Below are 5,102 nucleotides of genomic sequence, written 5' to 3'. Positions count from 1 at the left end.
CTTATCTCTAACTAACTACCAGAATTCTGGGAATGGCACTGTGGTTCAAAGTGGTAGAGCACTACTACCTTGAATAGAAAAAGCTCAGGGACAGTATGTAGGCCCTGAGTTTAAGTCTCATGACCAACCAAAAAAAGAAAGAAAGAAAGAAAGAAAGAAAGAAAGAAAGAAAGAAAGAAAGAAAGTTCTTGTATAGCATGGATAAATTTTGTTTGAAACAGTCTCATTAGGAAGCCTAGATTGCTGTCAAATTTTTGATCCTTCTGCTTTAGCCGTAGCCTTAGAATGCAAGGATTGCAGGTATGCAATCCTACACTTGGCTCTAACAATACATCTGGTTTTGAACTTTTTCTTCTTTCCTTCTTTCTTCCTCTCTTCCTCCTCCTCACCTTTTTTTTCCTTTATGTGAAGAAGTAAAGGTGTGGGGGCGGTGGGGGTGGAGGACAGAACAGCCCCAATAAGCCAGTTTGGTAAGTATACTGATTATGTCTAAGTGAGGGCCCTTGGGGAACAACAAATACAGGCAGAAGCTTTCTCAGAGCTTCCCTTATCTGACTAAAGACAGACTCCCCCCAAAGGAAGACAGTTTTCATGAGTCCCTTTCCAGGGAATTTCACCCACCAGAGAAAATTAATTGCAACACGGGAGAAAAGCCTGACAGCCTACCATGCCCCACAGGTTTTGTCACATGCAATCACCTATTCTCCCAGGTGTCACTCATCTCTCTTACTGTCCCCTCCATGATCCCCTGCACATCCCATCCACATTCCTGATGAGGATCAGAGGTTTGTAGGTCTCACTGGGATTTAGATAGTCACTTTTCTTTCCTGTGACATCCTTGTGCCTATAACAAATATGTGTATCTCTTCCCCTGCTTATCTGTCTACTCCTTATATTTTATAGACTCAATTAGAAAATCCTCAGAGAGCGGAGGGAAATTTTCATTTACATATGTATAGTCCCTTCTAGAATTCTAGCCTATCTCAATGCAATATGGCAAAGAGATTTGCCTTGTTTTTCTATTTGACTGTGGGAAAGGGAAAGCTTTGTACTCAGAAGGAGAGATAACCCCCCAGAGGGAAAGGGGTCACTATAACAGGCCCTCCTCCAAACAGACCCCCCACACACCCAAAGCTTGGAAGAGTTGGATTTTCTTTTCCTGACCTAGAGCTTGAATTCTGGGCCTGGGCACTGTCCCTGAATTTTTGTACTCAAAGCTAATGCTCTACCACTTGAGCCACAGCTCCACTTCCAGCTTTCTTTGTGATTAATTGGAGATAAGAGTCTCATGGATTTTCCTACCAGACTTGGCTTTGAACTGCAACCCTCACATTTCAGCCCCCTAAGTAGCAAGGATTACAAGCATGAAACACCAGTGCCTGGCTAGATTTTATTTTTGCAAGAAAGTTTGGCCCAGTGGTAGAGTGTTTGCCTAGCATGCATGAAGACCCGGGTTCGATTCCTTGGTACCACATACATAGAAAAAAAGCTGGAAGTGGTGCTGAGGCTCAAGTGGTAGAGCTCTAGCCTTGAGAAAGCCCAAGGATAGTGCTCAGGCCCTGAGCTCAAGCCCAGGACTGGCAAAAAAAAAAAAAAAAAAAAAAGAAACTATTACCTATTAAGCCAGAATTTATTCCAAAGTAGTCTTCCTATTGCAAGACTGGTACTTCCACCATGTAAAGCGAATTTTGTGTCTGCCAGCCACCGACATGAAAACATGAAATACCCCTTCTAACCTAAGCCTCCTTTATAAAAAATTCACTTTGAATTCTAGAAATAACCATGGGTTATTTCTGGGGTTTTTAGATGGCCCTGCTTGAAGTGGCCCACATAGTTCTGGGCGTCTATCTGTCTGTACTGCCCAGCCACACTCCTCCTTACCCTTAGTAATCCTTTCTGGTCCAAGGATGCCAAGACAATATCCGTCATTCTATCTCTAGCAGCAACCTTAGATGGCCAAGGAAATGTCACTCTTAGAAAATAAACAGCCCTAATATTAGCCTAGACGTGTGGAGATGTTTCTTTAGCAGGTGTAGTTTAAAAAAAACCCAAAATTTAAAATCTCATGTACTTTTTAAAGTTTGCCTCATGCACAAAATCTCCCAGGATGTCACTCAGTGTCTTTTGGCTCAGAACAGCTGTTATTATAGTAACTCTTACCCAAGGGATAAGGCAGGATCCAGTCCTCAATTCCCTCATGGTAGCCAACTGTCACCAAAACAAATTGAGCAACTGCACCCCAATTCACCTTCCATGTCCCCTCTGAAAGGTGCAGACAGATCACCACACCGGCTCCAGATGTCACATGGTCATGGATGTGCATTTTTTCTGAAGGAGGTCAATGGGCAGTGTGTTGTTCATGGAGCTCTGTGCTTTGGTCTAGTTCTTACAGATTTGATGGTCAGATAGAAATAGCAGGACATTTTTGTGACAGGCACATGTCATAGTGTCAGACTGTGCAGGTAAGTTGGAAAACCAGCCCTCAGAGGAAGAAGGGCCCAGAGTGAACTGAGATAATTGCCAGAATCTAGGGAAGAAAGGAGGCCTGAGTGGGATCCAAACTTGGACCTCAAATAAGTAGGGAAGAGAAGGGTTTCTGGAACAGAGTTGGGACATCAGGTGACAAGGTTGATAGAGGTCAGATAAAACAGAAGCACATGTTTATTGCAAAGGAGACAGAACTCATTCTGTGGCCTTCAGGAGCCCAAAGTAGATGAAGAAATAGACTTCCCAGTGGTAGGATCCAAGATACAGGAGAAAAGGAAGCATGTGGCATCCCTGACTGTGGATTCACTTTCACAAGTGACAGAGTCTGCAGAATGAAAAGATCTATGTTAGGACCTGTGTGGTAAGGCAGAGCCTGGGATGGGGAGAGGCATAGACAGAATAGGAAACTTACTCAACTTCCACAGAATCAAGAAACTAAATGTAGCTGGACACTAGTGGCTTATGCCTAGCTATTCAGGAGGCTGAGATCTGAGGATCATAATTTGAGCCAGCCTGGGCAGAAAATTTATGAGACTCATATTGCCACCCAAACTACCAGAAAAAGCTGGAAATGGAGCTGTGGCTCAAGTGGTATAACTATAGCCTTGAGCAAAAGAAGCTCAAGGACAGCATTCAGGCCCTGAGTTCAAGTCCCAGGATTGGTACCAAAAGAAAAAGAAAAAAGAAAAGAAACTAAATGCATCCACTCGGGTAGGGAGTCCACAATAGAAAGAATCACTGTATGTGTGTATATGGGGGTGGCTGTACTGGGACTTAGACTCAGCTTTTTTTGCTCAAGGTTGGTACTGTGCTACTATTGCTGTACCTCCACTTCTGGCTTTCCAGTAGTTAATTAAAGACTCATGAACTTTCCTGCCCAGGTTGTCTTCAAAGAATTGCACTTGTGTGTCAACAGCTCCCAGCTTAAGAATAACTCTTTTGAGACAGTTTTGATTTGATTTGGCTTAGCTGGAAGTGACAGAGCTCTGAGCCAAGCAAGTGTGAGGATATGAGTTCAAACCAGCGGTACTGTTAAATTGTTTTGAAAAAGGGTAATATAGAAAATATGAAGCCAGCCAGTGGTGGCTCACGCCTGTAATCCTCGCTACTCTGGAAGCTGAGATCTGAGAATCATGGTTCAAAGGAAGCCCAGGCACTAAAGACCATGAGACTCTTATCTCCGATTAATCACTAGAAAATGGGAAGTGGGGCTGTGGCTCCAGGGATGAGGTGGTAGCCTTGAGCTGAAGAGATCAGGGACTATGCCCAGGTCCAGAGTTCAAGCCCCATGAACTACATGTGCGTGTGCATGTGCACACGAGAGCATGAGGTCACACACACACACACACACACACACAGACACACACACACACACACACACACACACACACACACACACAAAACAAGATAAAAGAAAAAAGAAGAAAATATGAAGCCAGTTCATTTTAAAGACTGTATAAAATGCCTAACTACTGGGGAAGCTGAGACCTGGAAAATTGTGGCCGGAGGCCAGTACAGTCAGAAAAGTTATGTTACTCCATTTCCAATTAAGCAACAAAATTCTAGACTACAGGCATGGCCCAAGTGATAGAGCATTATCTGCGAGTAAGTAAGCTGAAGGGATGCTTGAGGCCCTAAGTTCTTCAAGCCCTAATAATGGCATGGAATTTTTTTTAAAAAATGAATGAAAGAGAGAGAGAGAAAGAAAGATTAAATAGCATTCATTTTACTAGTTTATTCAAGTTATGTACATATCCATATCAGGATGAAGAGAAATTCAAACCTATTATAAAACTCCAGCACATTTTAAGACAAAAATATAGCAACATGAGACAAAAATACAATGTAAACTGGGAGAGAGAGAGAGAGAGAGAAGGCCCCAAAAGAAATATGCTCTTTACGTATGTAACTGTAACCCCTCTGTACATCACATTTATAAAAACAACCTTAAAAATACAATATAGATTTTAAGTGTGTGTGTGTGTGTGTGTGTGTGTGTGTGTGCGCATGCGTACGTGCGCTGGGATTGGGGCTTGAGTTTAGGGCCTGGTCGATGTCCAATAGCTCTTTTGCTCAAGGCTAGCACTCTATCACTTTGAGCCACAGTTCCACTTCTAGTTTTCTGGTGGTTAATTAGCCTTTCCTGCCCTGGCTGGCTTTGAACCATAATTCTCAGATCTCAACCTTTTGAGTAGCTAGGATTACAGGCATGAGCTACCAGACTGGTAGTTCATAACTTGCTTTTATTTATATTTCCTGAAAGAATGAATGCAATTGTTGAAGCTTCTAGTCAAAGAACAACTTAAGGAGTCAGGACATTTGTCCCTCTTGTTTTCAAGGATGTAGCTTCAAGTCTTTTGGGTAGTAGTTAAGTATGACAAGAGGGTATCCAATGTTTTTCTTTGTTTGCTTATGGATTTGTGTAATCATTGAAGCTAAAAGTTATTGATTTATAGTTTAAAAAAATCTCCTGAAGCGAGGTGCCAGTGGTTCATGCCTGTAATCCTTGCTTCTTAGGAGGCTGAGATCTGAGGATTGTAGTTCAAAGCCAGCCCGGGCAGGAAAGTGGAGCTGTGACTCAAGTGGTAGAAAAGTGCTAGCCTGAGGGGGAAAAA

This window comes from Megascapheus bottae, chromosome 6 (assembly GCF_031878675.1).
Source record: "Megascapheus bottae isolate mThoBot1 chromosome 6, mThoBot2.hap1, whole genome shotgun sequence".
Lineage (NCBI taxonomy): Eukaryota > Metazoa > Chordata > Mammalia > Rodentia > Geomyidae > Megascapheus > Megascapheus bottae.
The sequence above is the reverse complement of the archived record's forward strand: the minus strand, read 5'-3'. Positions refer to the sequence as shown.